At 38.9% G+C, this 19,254-nt stretch overlaps 1 protein-coding gene across 4 annotated transcripts in view; it reads left to right on the plus strand.

Annotated features, from left to right (window-relative positions):
* TAB3 (TGF-beta activated kinase 1 (MAP3K7) binding protein 3) overlaps positions 1-19,254 on the plus strand; it is a 109,018-nt gene that overhangs the window by 30,539 nt on the left and 59,225 nt on the right. For 3 of the 4 annotated variants that reach the window (XM_089904649.1, XM_022562101.3, XM_089904647.1), the window contains exon 2: positions 8,766-8,888. The exons of the other annotated variant lie outside the window; for it this stretch is intronic. The gene's annotated coding sequence lies outside the window, so the exon portion shown is untranslated. The remainder of the gene's footprint in view (positions 1-8,765; positions 8,889-19,254) is intronic. 4 annotated transcript variants of the gene reach the window in all.

Here is a 19,254-nt window from a genome sequence, read left to right on the forward strand (position 1 = left end):
TACTTAGGGATTCCATTACATATGTCTTTTAGCTTCCATTTTTGTTGTTGAGAATTAAGCTATCCATGTAACTGTTGCTTCTTTGAAAGTAATCTTTTTCCCCCTCGGGATGCTTTTAACTTTTTCTTTGTCTGCTGATTTTCAGCTAGGAATTCATTGACATCCTTAAATTTGTGGTTTGACATTTTTAAATCATTTTTGGAAATTTTCAGCCATTCAAGTTTTGCTTCTACTCTATACTGTCTTTCCTTTCCTTCTGGAATTCCAGTTAACTGTGTCGGATGTTATACCTTCACACCATATCCCCATATTGCTTATCCTGTATTTATTCTGAGCTTTTTTTCCACTGACTTGTCTCTGATTCAGTGTCTCAACTGTGTCCATTGGCTGTTAAACCTGTTCATTGGATGATTAAACTTCAGTTTTTGTATTTTTCAGTAACAAAATTTGTTTGCTTCTTATAAAAATCTGGTATATCACTTTTTATAGTTTCTAGTTCATTGCTGAGACTTTTCAATTTGGCTTCCATTTCCTTGAACCAAAGTGTGTGTTTCGTAATTCCAATATTTGGAGTCTCTGTGAGTGTTTATTGTTTTATATTTCTGTGGCTTTTGATCTTATGTCTGTTGTTTTCCCATGTGCCCAGTTGTCTTTAATTGTTTGCTGGGCATTGGATTTGAAAAATTACTTGAGAAATCATTTGAGACCAGGATGATATCTTACAGGAAGGATTTTTTTGGGTGGTGGGGGGTGGCATCTGCTTGAGGGAATCTAGGATTACTTAGTCAAATCTCAGCTTTTGAGATTTCTCTGGGCCAACTGGATGACTCAAGGCTGAATTGCTTTCAGTTTATGGACTGTTCAATTTCTGGTTCACCCATATTTCTAAGGTGCAGCCCTTTAGGTTCCTAACATGAGGGTAGCGAAGAGGATTTCCCTTTTGTCTCTCTGGGCCTACCCATCTGTCAGATACAGTTTAACTTCTGGTTTCTTCTGGATTGTTGTGCTCACCTGTCTGAATTCTAGTCCTTTAATGTATCTGAAAGCACTATCCTGTTGGCTCTTTGATCCTTTAAGAAAGTCATTTCTTACATTTTGTCCAACTTTATTATTTGTCTTCAGTGGAAAGATTGGTTTGGGTTTCCCTGGTGGCGCAGTGGTTGAGAGTCCGCCTGCCGACGCAGGGGACACTGGTTTGTGCCCCGGTCCGGGAAGATCCCACATGCCGTGGAGCGGCTGGGCCCGTGAGCCATGGCCACTGGGCCTGCGCGCCTGGAGCCTGTGCTCTGCAACGGGAGAGGCCACAACAGTGAGAGGCCCACGTACCAAAAAAAAAAAAAAAAAGGAAAGATTGGTACAAATTACCTAATATGCCGTAACCAAGAGAAGGAGTCTTCCCATTAGCTCTTTATGGCAGAACATGATTTTGTCTTGTTTTCTAGGTCAGACTCAGCCCCTAGTTCACTTTAAATTTTGTTTGATGTAGCTGTACTCACTTGGATAACTTTGCACATTTTCATTAAAAGGTTACATTGTGTGTGTGTGTGTGTGTGTGTGAAATTATAAATAAGTTGTTACCTGATTATTCAGGAGTCAGGATTTTAGTCTCTTCCACCTAGGGCAGTTTCTAGTCCTTGACAGTGGACAGGTTTATTGTATTTAAGTTTCAGTTAAAAATAAGTCTCTGGAATGACTTTAAGAACATGAAATCCCTCTTAACTACTATTGAAATTGGGATGTACAATATCAACTAAGTTTTTTTTCCTTTCATAGAAAAGAATGTTTTCCTAGTTATACTATAAGTGTCATGACTTCTGTTTTAGTGTACATATTTGTAGACATAATATATGTCCTTGTGAAATAGAAAAAAAGGAGGCAGTTCTGCTGAGATTCTTGTTTGCTGTATTATGAAAGCTCTCGAGCATCCTCTTGAATGAATATGGTGCTTTACAAGTTACAGACATTTTCCTTCTGTGTAAATTAATTCCTGCATCTTGTGAGGTGTGGTATTAAGCAAAGGATTTGGAAACAGGGCCTAAGACAGGTTAAGTAACTTGTCTGTGGCTCCACATCTGGTGAGTGGCTTATGTCGTCCATGATTATTACAGTGTTTTATTTCAGCTGTTGTGGCCTGTTAATGCTTGCCTGTAGATGCTCACTGACTTCCCAGTTTTGTCATGTTATGCTTTCTTCTTTCTGTACACCATGTAATATAATGACCTCATGACTCATGTCCTGAAGATTGAGACAATTGGGATATTACTCCTTCATATCCCATCCTCACTGCCTCTCAGCCCACCCCATTTCTAGAATATGGTCACACCAGCCCTGGAATTTGCCAGCTCCTCTGCCCTGTTGGAAAGCTTGCTTTGTCACTAGTCTTTTCTCACCCCACATGTATAGTCAGTTCCTTTCCTTCTCTTTACACATGCCTCAATTTTTCTGATTCTAAGAAAGATGCCTCTTTTTTTTCCAATGCACTTGCCATCTTTCTTGTCACTCTTATGGTTAGACTCAAACTCTCTAACTTCCTTACTGGGTATCTTCTGTAAGCCTTCCTTTCTTTCCTAATCGCTCTTTATAAGATCCTAGCCAAAATCTCGTTTGCTCTGATCCTCTGAATCTTAAGGAGAGCAAAAAGCTTTTCTGCCTCAGACCCTTTTCCTAGCAGTAGAGTCAGTGCTTCTATATGTCTGGTGGTGCTTCTGCTTCTGAATGGTACTCACATCTCATTTTCAACATCCTTGTAATGAAAACCTTGAACAGTTTTCTTACCTTAGGAATGTGGATGTCAAATGCCCTTGTTTGCTTGGAGCATGTTCAATTACATAGTGTTCAGTCACTACTTGTTTAAGGGTATGAGGATGCCACCTCCTCAAATTTAGTAATATTCCATTTTCTGTTGAGAACTATTGTGTCTGTGTGTGGTTTGTTTTTTATTATTTTGTCCCTGTCCAAGGATTCTTTTCTTGGAAGTTGATTCAGCAGTTTTCTCCCAGTCTCACTCACAAAACTGTCATGCTTTAAAATGTTGGTAGAAGGGCTTCCCTGGTGGCGCAGTGGTTGAGAGTCCGCCTGCCGATGCAGGGGACACGGGTTCGTGCCCTGGTCTGGGAGGATCCCACATGCCGCGGAGCGGCTGGCCCTGTGAGCCATGGCCGCTGAGCATACGCATCCAGAGCCTGTGCTCCGCAACGGGAGAGGCCACAGTAGTGAGAGGCCCGCGTACCACAAAAATAAATAAATAATAATGTTGGTAGGATTGTGAGTGGTACCAGTACCTTTTGAATGTCCTATTTCAAACCTTTGCACTTTTCCCTTTTCCTTCTCTTTTAATCCTGCATCATTTCTGTTGTCCACTTCGATTATTTTTCTTCAGTAAACTTGATTTACATGAATTCATCTTTCCCTTCTCTGAACTCTTTTTGTTATCAGGGTACAGAGTACATATGTTCTTTTTCACCAGCTCAAGAGTAAGCTTTAAGACAGGGCATGGGCAGTTAAAAAAAAAAAAAAAGACGGCATGGGCTTCACCCTTTTGCTTTATCACTTATTTTTTTAAATAAATTTTTAAATTATTTATTTTTGGCTGAGTTGGGTCTTTGTTGCTGTGCGCGGGCTTTCTCTAGTTGTGGCGAGCAGGGGCTACTCTTCATTGCAGCGTGCGGGCTTCTCATTGCAGTGGCTTCTCGTTGCGGAGCACAGCCTCTAGGTGTGTGGGCCTCAGTAGTTGAAGCTCATGGGCTCTAGAGCACAGGCTCAGTAGTTGTGGTGCACGGGCTTAGTTGCTCTGTAGCATGTGGGATCTTCCCTGACCTGGGTTCGAGCCCATATCTCCTGCATTGGCAGGTGGATTCTTAACCGCTGCACCCCCAGGGAATCCCTGCTTTATCACTTATTGCAGGGCCTTGCATATAATAAGATTCAGTAAATATTTAAGTTTATATTTAATATTATAGTTAATTATAAGTTATGCTGATAATTATAATTACTAATTAATATTATTAATCATAATATTAGTTAATGTTAATTGACGTTTAAATATAATGGTTTTGGCTCTTTAAGGATTTTACCTCTGGACTGCCTTAAGAACCTTCTCAGTAGTTTTATATCTTTAGCTTCTTTTTCTGTGATCTCTGTACAAAAGAATGAAAATCATCAGCTTTTAAGTATTATTTTGAATACATTGGGTTTTTTCTCCTTAAAGGACTCTGTCGTGACTCCTCGTTGATTGTTTATATTTTTAAATTTTTATTTGTGAACATTTCCAAATGTACACAAATAAAAAGTTCAGTGATCCTCTATGCTGCAGACATCAACATTTCTCCATACTTCTTTCATCTTCCTCCTATTGCTTTTTTTTTTGTTGAGAATTTATGGCATATCCAAGACATTATTTCATCCCTAAATAACATGTATCTAAAACAACACATTTTCTTACATAACCACAATGCATTGTCATGTACAGCACACCTGGTAATGATTCCTTAATTGTGTATACAATACTTATTAGTCCATGGTCAAGTTCTCCCAGTTGTCTAAAAAAATTGCTTTTGTAGTTGGTTTGTTTGATTTATGCGAGAGGTCAGGTGTTGACAGCCTGATCCCTTCATAAAGCCCCACTTTTCACCCTAATGCTTTTACTATTCATTGATTACAATTGCATAGATTATTAAATTAAAAATTGCCAAATTAGCTGAAACTTTTCTCTCTGGAAGAACTTTTTCCTCATTCACTAAGGCTAGTTGGTTAACCTAAAATGTCTAGTTAGTTCTTGAGTAGTTAATACCCTCTACTGGGGAAAGAAGACTCTGCTTTCTTTTTTAGCTAGTAAGACTCTTTAGATTATTTCACTAAGGCCTATAGTAAAGTATTTTTTTTTCCTTCTTGAGGAAGTTAAAGTTATTCTTGAGTGGTAGATTAGTGATTTTGTGGATGGGGTTATGGGGAGGGCTTCCCAGTCCTGAGTGAGCAGTTCAAGTTCTCCTGAGAAGGTACAGCGGTGGGGGGCAGGGGGGGGTGGATGGTGGGGAAAGGAAAGGAATACAAAGGAAAAAAAATATACCCCCTTCACTGTTGGGATTTGTACTGAGGGTGTGGTGCTCACTTGGGGTGTGGAAATTTCAAACATTCTTCTACTTTCCCAGAGAATAAATTAGACTCAATAAAGATTCTGTATAGACGCAGTATAGAGTCATTTAAATTTAAGGACGTATGGCCCTTAAAGGGTCTTAGCACAGTTTTGTAATCAAAACCATTCGATTTTTTTTTACATCTTTATTGGAGTATAATTCCTTTACAATGGTGTGTTAGTTTCTGCTTTATAACGAAGTGAATCAGTTATACATATACATATGTTCCCATATCTCTTCCCTCTTGCATCTCCCTCCGTCCCACCCTCCCTATCCCACCCCTCTAGGTGGTCACAAAGCACAGAGCTGATCTCCCTGTGCTATGTGGCTGCTTCCCACTAGCTATCTATTTTACGTTTGGTAGTGTATATATATCCATGCCACTCTCTCACTTTGTCACAGCTTACCCTTCCCCCTCCCCATATCCTCAAGTCCATTCTCTTGTAGGTTTGTGTCTATTCCCATCCTACCCCTAGGTTCTACATGACATTTTTTTTCTAAAATTCCATATATATGTGTTAGCATATGGTATTTGTCTTTCTCTTTCTGACTTACTTCACTGTGTATGACAGACTCTAGGTCCATCCACTTCATTACAAATAGCTCAATTTCGTTTCTTTTTATGGCTGAGTAATATTCCATTGTATATATGTGCCACATCTTCTTTATCCATTCATCCGATGATGGAAACTTAGGTTGTTTCCACCTCCTGGCTATTGTAAATAGAGCTGCAATGAACATTTTGGTACATGACTCTTTTTGAATTATGGTTTTCTTAGGGTATATGCCCAGTAGTGGGATTGCTGGGTCGTATGGTAGTTCTATTTGCAGTTTTTTAAGGAACCTCCATACTGTTCTCCATAGTGGCTGAACCAATTCACATTCCCACCAGCAGTGCAAGAGGGTTCCCTTTTCTCCACACCCTCTCCAGCATTTATTGTTTGTAGATTTTTTTTGATGATGGCCATTATGAATGGTGTGAGATGATATCTCATGGTAGTTTTGATTTGCATTTCTCTAATGATTAATGATGTTGAGCATTCTTTCGTGTGTTTGTTGGCAGTCTGTATATCTTCTTTGGAGAAATGTCTGTTTAGGTCTTCTGCCCATTTTTGAATTGGGTTGTTTGTTTTTTTGTTATTGAGCTGCATGAGCTGCTTGTAAATTTTGGAGATTAATCCTTTGTCAGTTGCTTCATTTGCAAATATTTTCTCCCATTCTGAGGGTTGTCTTTTGGTCTTGTTTATGGTTTCCTTTGCTGTGCAAAAGCTTTGAAGTTTCATTAGGTCCCATTTGTTTATTTTTGTTTTTATTTCCATTTCTCTAGGAGGTGGGTCAAAAAGGATCTTGCTGTGATTTATGTCATAGAATGTTCTGCCTATGTTTTCCTCTAAGAGTTTGATAGTTTCTGTCCTTACATTTAGGTCTTATGAGGTGTCACCTCACACCAGTCAGAATGGCCATCATCAAAAAATCTACAAACAATAAATGCTGGAGAGAGTGTGGAGAAAAGGGAACACTCTTGCACTGCTGGTGGGAATGTGAATTGGTACAGCCACTATGGAGAACAGTATGGAGGTTCCTTAAAAAACTGCAAATAGAACTACCATATGACCCAGCAATCCCACTACTGGGCATATACGCTGAGAAAACCATAATTCAAAAAGAGTCATGTACCAAAATGTTCATTGCAGCTCTATTTACAATAGCCCGGAGATGGAAACAACCTAAGTGTCCATCATCGGATGAATGGATAAAGAAGATGTGGCACATATATACAATGGAATATTACTCAGCCATAAAAAGAAACGAAATTGAGCTATTTGTAATGAAGTGGATGGACCTAGAGTCTGTCATACACAGTGAAGTAAGTCAGAAAGAGACAGACAAATACCGTATGCTAACATATATGTGGAATTTAAGAAAAAAAATGTCATGAAGAACCTAGGGGTAAGACAGGAATAAAGACACAGACCTACTAGAGAATGGACTTGAGGATATGGGAAGGGGGAAGGGTAAGCTGTGACAAAGCGAGAGAGTGGCATGGACATATATACACTACCAAACGTAAAATAGATAGCTAGTGGGAAGCAGCCGCATAGCACAGGGAGATCAGCTCTGTGCTTTGTGACCGCCTAGAGGGGTGGGATAGGGAGGGTGGGAGGGAGGGAGACGCTAGAGGGAAGAGATATGGGAACATATGTGTATGTATAAATGATTCACTTTGTTGTAAAGCAGAAACTAACACACCATTGTAAACCAATTATATTCCAATAAAGGTAAAAAATAATAATAAATAAAAAAACATGTTTGGTTTTCATTTTCAAGGTTTACAGTTATAAAACCTAGAGGAAAATGAAAAGTTGGTAAACATTATTTCAAGTGCTGGTGGTAACAAACAGACAATAACTTTTGTAGGCATTTAGGACGGAGAGAAAACTGATTCAGGTTGATGGGTAGAAGGTTAACATGAATGTGGGGTGGATTTTGCGTTGTCACATCAGAGATCAGAAAAGGCTGTTTCACGTGGTAGAAAACAGCCTTCGTATAGGTGCAAGTACTTCTTGCTCATACTTGAAGTTCATTTTTCAGGTACTGTTTAAGATAAAGTAACTAAGAAGTTAAAAAGTAAGAAAAAGTATAGTAAAGTGCTAAAAAAATACATTATAAACAGGCTATGTTATTTTAGCTCTACTGTGGTTATAAAATGAGGTTGAGTCAGTAGATCAGTTAGAAATTTATATGCATCATGGCTCTGATACAAGCCAGTATTTGCCCTAAAATGATAAGGTTAGCATTGAATTATCAGGTTTACCGAGAAAGAAGATAGTTTCTAAATGATGGAGAGAGAGAATGCTCATCTGTCAAAATAAGCCAGTAAGGGCTTTTTTTTTTTCTTAAAGTAGCAGTTTTTAAAAAGTTGTATACTATTTTGGCTATGCAATTGAAAATTTTGTAGATGCTTGATAGTCCTGGGCTTCTTCCTTTCCTCTCTAGATAGAATGGGGGGCTCATGATGGTAAGTCACAGCCAGGTGTGCTACAAAAGCCTTAAGAAAACAGGCAGTGGACTATCTTTTTGTCTTTCTGAAGTGCTCTCAGAAAGACAAATGTAGAATTTAATTACTGTAGAAGATATTTGTGACCTAAAGGAAAAGAAGCTTCCATTTGTGATGATACTTGGGAAGGAACTGCTTGCCCTAAAAGTGTGGTCTGGCATCCTGTCTGTTGTTACTTTAAGTCACCAGAAGTCTGTGAGTTTTTGTCATTTTTCTGTATTGAGTTAAGAAGTTAATAAAAGGATAACTTAGCTCCTCATTTTGTCAGATTTCAAGTCTACTGAAAAGAAGGTGCTTTGAGAGCTGGAGATGTGAGTAAGAGTCCAGTGCCAGGGTAATTTTTTAATTTTTAAAAAAATAGACTTTATTTTTTTGGAACAGTTTTAATTTTTCAGAAAAATTGAGAAGATAATACAGTTCCTTTATACCCTGCACCCAGTTTCCTTTATTATTAACAGCTTACATTAGCATGGTATATTTGTTACAACTAACCAATATTAAAAATGTTATTAACTAAAGTCTATACTTTATGCAGATTTCCTTAGTTTTTACCTAATGTATTTTTTCTCTTTCAGGATCCCACCAGGGCCCTGTATTACAGTTATCGTCACGTCTCCTTAGGCTCCTCTTGACTGTGACAGTTTCTCAGACTTCCCTTGTTTTGATGACCTTGGCAGTTTTGAGGAGAATTTGATCAGGTATTTTGTAGAATGTCCCTCAATTGGATTTATCTGATGTTTTTCTCATGGTTAGACTGGGGTTATGGGTTTTTAGAAGGAAGACCACAGAGGTAAAATGCCATTCTCATTACATTATATCAAGGGTACATACTATCATCATGATTTATCACTATTAATGTTGACTCTGGTCACCTGGCTGAAAATATGTTTGTCAAGTTTCTCCACTGTGAAGTTACTTTTTTATTTTTTGTAAAAACTTTGTTCCATGCTGTGTTGTTTGGAAATAAGTCACTAAGTGTAGTCCACACTTAAGGAGTGGGAAGTTTTGCTCCATCTCCTTGAGGCTCTTCTACGTAAGTTACTGGGAATTCTCCATGGGAGATTGTCTCTTCTCCCCCATTTATTTATTTATTTATTCAATCATTTCTTTATGTCAGTATGGGCTTACAGATATTTGTCTTATATTTTGGGTCATAATCCAATACTACCTTATTTATTTTGTTGCTCAAATTTTTGCTGTTTTGGCCATTGGGAGCTCTTTTGGTTGGCTTCTGTGTCACTCTGACATGCCCCCATCGTCATTTTTGTTGTTTTTTTTCGGACACTTCCTTACTTTCTGGTACTACAAGATTCTCCAGGCTCATCCTGTATATCCCCTATCCCAGTTCTAGAATCAGCAGTTTCTCCACAAAGTCCAGATTTCTTTTATTAGAGAATGCTATTGGAAATCAAGATCTGGGTGCTAGGTGTGCTTGTTGCTACTAGAGTTTTGCTGTTTCTAGGCCTTCTTAGCTGAAATCCTGTGTATATATTACCTGTATATTTATGCATATTTTTAAGTATTTCTACGCATTCATTTCCGTATATCTATCAGTATTAAGGTAAACATGAGTTCATATTGATGTCTCCAGCACTAATCCATTACTACATAGGTCATTCTAGCCTCCTCCCCTTGCTTTTCTGTAACCTCCCACTCCAACAGTGAGAAATCTGGCTCCCAGCATTCACCATCCATTTACTTAATTGTTCAGTCCCAGTGTACATGTATAGTTGTATATCAGTTTTGTTAACCTGATACCCTGATGGGTAACAGTATCAGAATTGTTAACCTGTACCCCCATGGGAAACAGCTTTATCAGCTAGAATACAATGCTTATGTACAGTTCCTTTTACCTTTAGTCTTACAGACTCCACTCATTTCCAAAGTTCTTTCAGTCAGCACCTTTCCCCCCATCCCCTGCAGTGATACTGTTTCATACATTTGTAATACAGTTAGATTCTGTTATATGGTCTCCATTCCTTCCTGGGACCCCCTGACTTTCTAAAGGATTTTTTAAAATTTGCATACTTTAAGGTTCATTCTTTGTATTATAAAGTTCTGTGGGTTTTGACAAGTGCATAATGTCATGTATCTACCATTACAGTATCATACAGAATAATTTCACTGCCCTAAAAATCTCCTGTGCTTCACCTATGAACCCTCCCTTCCTCCCCACAAACCTCTGGCAACCATTGATCTTTTTACTGTCTCTATAATTTTGCCTTTCCTAGAATGTTCTTGAGATATTTTTAAAGTCACTTTTTCTAAAGGAAACCTTTGATTTCTCTAACCTAGATACCATTTTTTCTCCCACCACCAATTCATTCTTAATTGAACAAAATATTTCTAATAGGTAAGAATCAAGGCGTTCCCATTTCTTTTCTCAGTTACCACTATATAAGGTCGTTCAGCTTTGTTTATCTTTTAATATCTTACCTCTTTGTTACCAACCTCGGAATTGGGAGGAGATCCCAAGTACCTTCTTCTTCTTATTTTTTATTATTTTTTTTTTTGTGGTACGTGGGCCTCTCACTGTTGTGGCCTCTCCCGATGCGGAGCACAGGCTCCGGACGCGCAGGCTCAGCGGCCACGGCTCACGAGCTTAGTTGCTCCGCGGCATGTGGGATCCTCCCGGACCGGGGCACGAACCCGCGTCCCCTGCATCGGCAGGCGGACTCTCAACCACTGCGCCACCAGGGAAGCCCCCAAGTACCTTTATTTTTGTTGGGGAGGTTGGTGGGGGAAGGCAGGGAGTGGCCCTGTATGGTGTGGTGCGTCCTGTATAGGTAGCAGCTGGCAAATAGATGCTCACTTGTGGGGAGGGGTATTACGCTTAAATTTTATCTGAATATGCTTCTGTTTGTTTCCGGTGGGAGGTTATACTTAACTTGAAAATGCCTTTGATGAGTGTTTTAATGTGAATATTATTTTGGTCCATAGTCTCTTTTGAGAATATAACAGAATATGAGATAGATGAAGTGAATATGTGACTATTTCAAAATGGTTTCTACTGTAATGAAAATCCTGTAGGATGATAGTTTTAGAAATTATTTGGAAGGCTCTAACTTAAGGGAAATAATAACTATCGTATTCCTATTTCTCACTTGTCGTTTGGTACAATCTTTACATATATGTGTGAAAAATTCTGAAATTGGAATTTTTACCCCTCCAGTAAAAGATCATTTGTTATGCTCCAATATCAGTCACTCCTTGTTGCTGTTTACCTTGAAGAATTCACAGTCTGGTGCAGAAACTCTTCTTTTTCATTTTTTTATTTTTATTTTTTTTGTGGTATGCGGGCCTCTCACTGTTGTGGCCTCTCCCGTTGCGGAGCACAGGCTCCGGACGCGCAGGCCCAGCGGCCATGGCTCATGGGCCTAGCCGCTCCGGCAGCATGTGGGATCTTCCCGGACCGGGGCACGAACCCGTGTCCCCTGCATCGGCAGGCGGACTCTCAACCACTGCGCCACCAGGGAAGCCCGAAACTCTTCTTTTTTAAAAGCAAGTTTTGGTTTAAACTTTACAGTGTCTTTAAGAGTTATGACATCATCAAAATCTTACCATGTAGCCTATAGTACAGGGGAATAATGGCTAAAGCATAGACTTCAAGTTTATGTTTTAGCTTTCTGCTTGTTAACTTTGTCACCACAGGCAAATTATTTACCCTTTCTGAGCCTTGCATTTCCTCATTTGTAAAATGTGAATGATGATATTACCTCTCCCATGGGATGATAATGGGGATTATATGAGATAAAGCACTTAGCACAGTGCCTGGTACATAGATATGGCTCAACAAGTATGCTCTAGGGGTTTCCCTGGTGGCGCAGTGGTTGAGGGTCCGCCTGCCGATGCAGGGGATGTGGGTTCGTGCCCCGGTCCGGGAGGATCCCACGTGCTGCGGAGTGGCTGGGCCCGTGAGCCATGGCCGCTGAGCCTGCACGTCCGGAGCCTGTGCTCTGCAATGGGAGAGGCCACAGCAGTGAGAGGCCCTCGTACCGCAAAAAAATAAAAAAATAAAAAAGTAAGTGTGCTCTAAAATCAAAACCTCCCCTCAACAAGAAAATGGATGAAGGTTCAAAGTTTTATACTAGTGTATATGTTTCTGTTCAACAGTTACTACTTGGACCAGACCAGTCAGAAAAATGAATGATTCCTTTAGTTTTTTATCTTAAAACTTCTCTCAAGATAAGGCTAACTTTTCTTCAAATCTGGGAAATGCTCACGTCACTAAATTTGATATGCTAGCAGTGGTTGTCAGCCTGAGATACTGTTGCCTTTCCTGGGGCCGTTTGGGGGTGCTCTTGGGATTTTACAGGAGGGACCAGGGTGCTGAACACCCTGTGACACGTGGAGCAGGCTTCCATGTTGAATTATTGTGCCTCAAATTACCACAGCAATAGCATACTGTTGAGACACAGTAGACTAGACTAATATGTACAGTACTATCTTTAAACCTCTCTGTTGAACACATTGCAGGTGTCACAGACCCAGCAAATATGTCAGTGAATAGAGCAAGGCCAGGCCTCCGTATCTGGGACACGCAAGGGAGTGTAGGGACTAGGCAAGCTGGAGAGGATGTGTCCTTTCTAAACAAGTGAGCCGCGCTTCAGCTTCAGCTAGTTGTTGACTACTATTGCTAGATCTGATTTTTCAGAGAAAGGCTAGATATCCAAATTTTTATGTCATATTTTCCTATTTTAAAGTGTGGCTCAACCTTTTTTTTTTTTTTAATATGCCAAGGCCAAACCAAACAGATTGGTGGGCTGGTTTTGGCCCAGAGACCACACTGGTTTATAACCTGTGATTATTATTGTAGAAAGTGAGCTAAAGTTTTGGCAGAGGTAAACAGTCAGGGCCATAACAGCCCTGAATATTTGCTGAGCTCAGAGAAGGCTGTGGAAACAAAGCACTAGGTGTTGAGGTCATTTTCTAGAGCGTAGAGAATCATGGCATCAGAGCAGAGCTCTAGGGGAGCTTCCTCTGGTTGGAAGGAGGAATTCTGTTGAGAGAAATCCCAGCACCTGCATTTTGAGGAAGAGATCCCACTGTGCCTTATGCTGACACTCCTGAATTAGGAGGGTAGCTGCACCACTGGAGGAAGCCTTAGAGTGATTCCACTGCTAAGCATTACCATCCCAGCCCCCAGTCTCAGTACTGCCTTGAGAAATTAGGAGTCCCCGCAAAGCTAACAGGCAACGAAGGCTCAACGCTACAAAATCTCCTGGTTTATGTGGCTTTCGAACAGTGTGACATTCGTAGGGTTTATACCGTCAATATTTCTTCTTGATCTAGGGTTACTGCCTACTCAGCTCCACAGTCCACAGCTGTGGCCATCTGTGGTTTAGTGGGGGTGTTTCGTGGGTGTCCCAGGAGTTTGGTCACATCCTAGCCTAGCCAGTACAGTTCAGGTGCTACTTGCTCTGGCTGGTTTTAAGGTGTCAAGTCATCACTCATCACTTTAATATTATATAAAAAGTAGCAGCCCATTATAATATTGTTAAATAACAATGTATGTATTTTGCATAGTTGTTGAATACATTAATATATATGGGCAAGAATATGTTTTAATATGCATCACTTTCAAATCTAATATGAGATCATATATGGCAATGTTTCATTTTAGTTGTATTCTATGGGATTAAATACAAAAATACAGTGTAGTATTTTACTGTAAAACTTTGCTTTTTTAAGAAACAGGCTGATCTTACTGGTCGGAATATTTTCTGTTTGTAAACTACCTGCTGGCTTAACCTCCCAGTGAGCAGAAAGGAAATAACTTTTTAAAAAGTATTTTAGTATTTTATAATCCTCAGAAAGTTAAATTTATTTGAGAGTGTTATATATTGTGCAATACTTACAATACTTAATGATTATCCACATCATTTAGTGCTTACGTGAGTGAATGTTTGTACAGAGCAGAGTGCTAATCACTTTTAAGATCGCTGTCGTAATCCCTTGAGGAGAGTAAGTTTTTATCAGTTTAGATTCCTACTTGTTGTGAAAAGTAGGTCTACTATTAATCATCTTTTCAGATGGTAGCCATCTTTGTGGGTGTGTAAGTTGTTGGCTTCAATTTTAAAGATGTTTTTTAATGTTTTTCCAAAGGCAAGTATTTGTAACCACTAAAAAGGAAAATGGCAACTTTTCCCCTTCAGCTCTGTTTCTTGTGTGTCCGAAAACAGCTTATTTGTAAAAGGATTCTTTCCTCCCCTCTCAGCCCTCCAAATCCCACACACCTGTAACCCTCTGTTTGGATGATAAACTGATGAGGGTTTCCTGTCTTTTTTCCCCCCAGCTAGTGAAAGAAGGGTGCTCATCATCACTCTGGTGGGAATGTCCTTGATACCTACCAATGACATAGTGGAAAGAAAAGACTTTGGAGAAGGCAGGCTTGGATTTGAGTCACGATTCTGCCATATGCCCATTCTCTGAGTTTAATTTCTTCTTTGTAAAATGGAGGTAATTGTAGCCACCTTTCAGGGCATAGTTGTTCATAAATGGTAGCTGATAACAATAGTGATAAAATTAATAGTAACTTTGGTCTCAGTAGCGCCTGAGGTTCTGAAGGCTAATAAAGCTAGCCGAGAGCTAGGAACTCCCAAAAGCTCTGCAGTAACCTATGGATCCTAGGCTCTTGACATCTGAAACATCTTTGTTCGTACTGACCCTTGTCGCTTTTTCTTCTTTCTCATAAGAAGGCAAACTGTATTGCCCTTATATTTTAAAGACTTGAAATTAGGGTTGAGAAATGAATAAAAACGGTTCTTTGAAGCCACTAGGAAAGCTTGAGTTAAAACTTTGAATGCTTCAGAAACTCTTTATTGACAATGATTAAATAGGCATCAAGTGTTCTGAATGTGGTTAGTCCCTCAAATATTGAGGAATCCTTTCCTGGTAGGAAAGGTGTTATTGTTTCTATAAATAAATACAAGCAGATTTGATCACCTAAGGTCATTCCTATCATTAAATTCAATGAATTGCATTTTGTTCATGTCACCTAGCAAATACTCATTGAACACCTAGTCTGTGCTAGGCCCTATGCCCAGTCAATTGTATACCCTCAAAGGAGGTACTGAATTAGGGAATCTAAGAGTTGTAGCTCTTAGCCTCTATTTTAAATGAAAATCCTAAGCCTTAGAGCTGCCCTGACCAGTAAGGTAGTCATGACTAACTACAGGTGGCTGCTGAGCAGTTAAAACGTGGCCAGTCTGAATTGAGATGTGCTGTAAATATAAAACACACACTGCACTCCAAGGGCTTAGTCTGAAAAAAAATATGTAAAATATCATATCAGTGATGTTTATATTGAATTCATGTTAAAAACAAAAGTATTTTTGCATCTTGGATTCAATAAAATATATTAGAATTAATTTCACCTGTTTCTTTTTACTTTCTTAGGGTAGCTACTGGAACATTTAAAATGAATCACATTATGTTTTTATTGGACTGCACTGTAAGGCAGTGCTTCAGTGACTTGGCAAGGTTACTAGTCCAGTTAGGACTCCTGTGGCTAGTGCAAACTATAGATCACCTTACTGTGAAAATGGCAGGTAGTGTTTGTTTTGATCAAAAAGGTGGAAAATTCAAACCTTGTTTCAGAAAAAAGTTAAACGCTAAGGACTTTAAATAGTTTACATTTTAAATTAAAGCCTAGATTGTTAAACTGTTAGAATTGCTTCGCGTTTCAGATTTGGGGTGCTTTAAAAGGGGCAAACTAGGGGCTTCCCTAGTGGTGCAGTGGTTAAGAATCCGCCTGCCAATACAGGGGACACAGGTTCGAGCCCTGGTCCAGGAAGACCCCACTTGCTGCGGAGCAACTAAGCCCGTGCGCTACAACTACTGAGCCTGCGCTCCAGAGTCCGTGAGCCACAACTCCTAAAGCCTGGGTGCCTGGAGCCCGTGCTCTGCAACAAGAGAAGCCACCGCAATGAGAAGCCTGCACAGCGCAACGAAGAGTAGCTCCCACTCACCGCAGTTAGAGAAAGCCCGCGCACAGCAACACAGACCCAATGGAGCCAAAAATAAATAAATAAAATAAATAATAATAAAAAATAAAAGGGGCAAACTAGAAAAATATGCCCACTGATTCAGTAACGTAAACCTATTTTTCATTTCTCTAAGCATTCACAAGTCATTATGTAGTTGATCTCTGATTCCCCAATATTTTATTGGGAGGTGGGGTGTGCAGAAGGTAGGGGGCAAGCTTCATCTATATATTTTTCTTTCTTACTAGCTAGACTGGTTCAGTATAATGAAATCGATTCTTCATTATTTAACAAACATTTGAGCAGGTACTAGGTCAGGTTCTGGAAATGCAGTGGTGAACAAGGGATAATCCCTCAATAGAACTACAGGCTTTCTGTTTGGTTTTTGTCTTGTTTTGGCTTTGTATTTGGAAAATAATTCTAAACTTAAAGAAGTTATAATAATAAATATAGTACAAAGAACACTGTATACCCTTTATCCAGATCCATGTACTGTTAACATTTTTTCCTGTGTGCTTTTTTAAAAAATTGAGTTATAGTCGATTTACAATATTATATTAGTTTCAGGTGTATGACATAGTGATTCAAATTTTTATAGATTATACTCCGTTTATAGTTATTATAAAATATTGGCTATATTCCCTGTGCTGTACAATATATTCTTGTAGCTTATTTATTTTATACATAGTAGTTTGTTGTACTTCTTATCCCCTGCCCCTATTTTGCCCCTCTCCCCTTTCCTCTCCCCACTGGTAACTACTGCTTCATTCTCTATATCTGTGAGTCTGTTTCTGTTTTGTTATATTCACTAGTTTATTTTTTAGATTCCACATATAAGTGATAACATACATATTTCTCTTTCTCTGTCTGACTCATTTCACTAAGCATAATACCCTCTAGGTCCATCTATGTTGTTGCAAATTGCAAATTTTCTTTCTTTTTTTATGGTTGAGTAGTATTCCATTATATCTATATCTATATCTATCTATCTATATATATATATCTCACATCATTTTTATCCATTCATCTTTTGATGGACACTTAGACTATTGTACGTAATGCTGTTGTGAACATTGGGGTGCACGTATCTTTTCAAATTAGTGTTTTTGTTTTCTTTGGATATATATCCAGGAGTGCAATTACTGGATCACATGGTAACTCTATTTTCAGCTTTCTGAGGAACCTCCATACTGTTTTCTCCAGTGGCTGTGCCAATATACATTCCCACTAACAGTGTACAAGGGTTCCCTTTTCTCTACATCCTTGCCGGCACTGGTTATTTGTTGTCTTTTTGATGATGGACATTCTGACAGGTGTGAGGTGATATCTCATTGTGGTTTTGATTTGCATTTCTTTGACGATTAGCAGTGTTGAGCATCTTTTCATGTGCCTGTTGACCATCTGCATGTCTTCTTTGGAAAATTGTCTATTCAGGTCTTCTGTCCATTTTTTAATTGGGTTATTTGTTTCTTTGGTTGTTGGGTTGTATGAGCTCTTTGTATATGTTGGATATTAACTCCTTATCGGGCGTATCATTTGCAAATATTTTCTCCCATTCAGTAGGTTGTCTTTTTCTTTTGTCGATGGTATTCTTTGCTGTGTAAAAGCTTTTAAGCTTAATTATGTCCCATTTATTTATTTTTGTTTTTGTTTTTTGTTGCTTTAGGAGACAGATCCAGAAAATGGATCTGTCTATGATTTATGTCAAGGAGTGTTCCGCTTATGTTTTCCTCCAGGAGTTTTATGGTTTCCGGTCTTATATTTAGGTCTTTAATCCATTTTGAGTTTGTTTTTATACATGGTGTGAGAAAATGTTCTAATTTCATTCCTTTATATGTAGCTGTCCAGTTTTCCCAGTGCCACTTATTGAAGAAACTGTATTTTCTCCTTTGTCATAGATTAATTGACCATATGTGCGTGGGTTTATTTCTGGGCTCTCTGTTCAGTTCTGTTGATCTATGTGTCTGTTGCTTCCCTGGCTTTCTTTTGATTTCCATTTGCATGGAATACTTTTTTCCATTCTCTCTCTTTCAGTCTGTGTGTCTTGAAATCTGAAGTGAGTCTCTTATAGACAGCATATATATGGTTCTTGTTTTTGTATCTGTTCGGCCATTCTGTATCTTTTGATTGGAGAATTTAGTCCATTTACATTTAAAGTAATTATTGAGGGGCTTCCCTGGTGGCGCAGTGGTTAAGAATCCGCCTGCCAATGCAGGGGACACGGGTTCGAGCCCTGATCCGGGAAGATCCCTCATGCCGTGGGGCAACTAAGCCTGTACGCCACAACTACTGAACCTTTGCTCTGGAGCCCATGCACCACGATTACTGAAGCCCGCATGCCTAGAGCCTGTGACCCACACGCAACAAGAGAAGCCACCATAATGAGAAACCTATGCACCACAAGTAAGAGTAGCCCCCGCTTGCCACAACTAGAGAAAGCCGGCACGCAGCAAGGAAGACACAATGCAGCCAAAAATATAAATAAATAAATAAAATGAAATAAATAAAGTAATTATTGATAGGTATATACTTACTGCCATTTTGTAAGTTGTTTTGGGGTTATTTTTCTGGTTATTTTTTGTTCCTTTTTTTTTTTCCTACCCTTTGATTTGATGTCTATCTTTAGTGTTATGTTTGGATTCCTTTCTCCTTTTTGTGTTCTATCTGTTATAGATTTTTTGGTTTATGGTTACCATGAAGTTTATATATAGCTATCTATATATATACATGATTGTTTCAAGTTGCTGATCTCTTAATTTCAAATGCATTTTAACAACCCTTTATTTTTACTCGTCTCCCCCCATAATTACTGTTTTTGGCATATTATTTTACACCTTTTTGTTTTTGTATCCCTTACTGAGGATATAGATGATTTTACTACTTTTGCCTTTTGAACTTCCTACTAGCTTTGTACTTGGTTGATTTACTACCTTTACTGTATATTTGCCTTTACCAATGAGCTTTTTATTTTCATAATTTTCTTTTTTTAATTGAAGTATACTTAATTTACAATGTGCTAATATCTGCTGTACAGCAAAGTGACTCAGTTATAAACATATACATTCTTTTTTATATTCTT

The sequence above is a fragment of the Delphinapterus leucas genome, chromosome X, assembly GCF_059928025.1.
Source record: "Delphinapterus leucas isolate spDelLeu-1000000601 "Yukka" chromosome X, BTC_Dleu_Yukka2, whole genome shotgun sequence".
Lineage (NCBI taxonomy): Eukaryota > Metazoa > Chordata > Mammalia > Artiodactyla > Monodontidae > Delphinapterus > Delphinapterus leucas.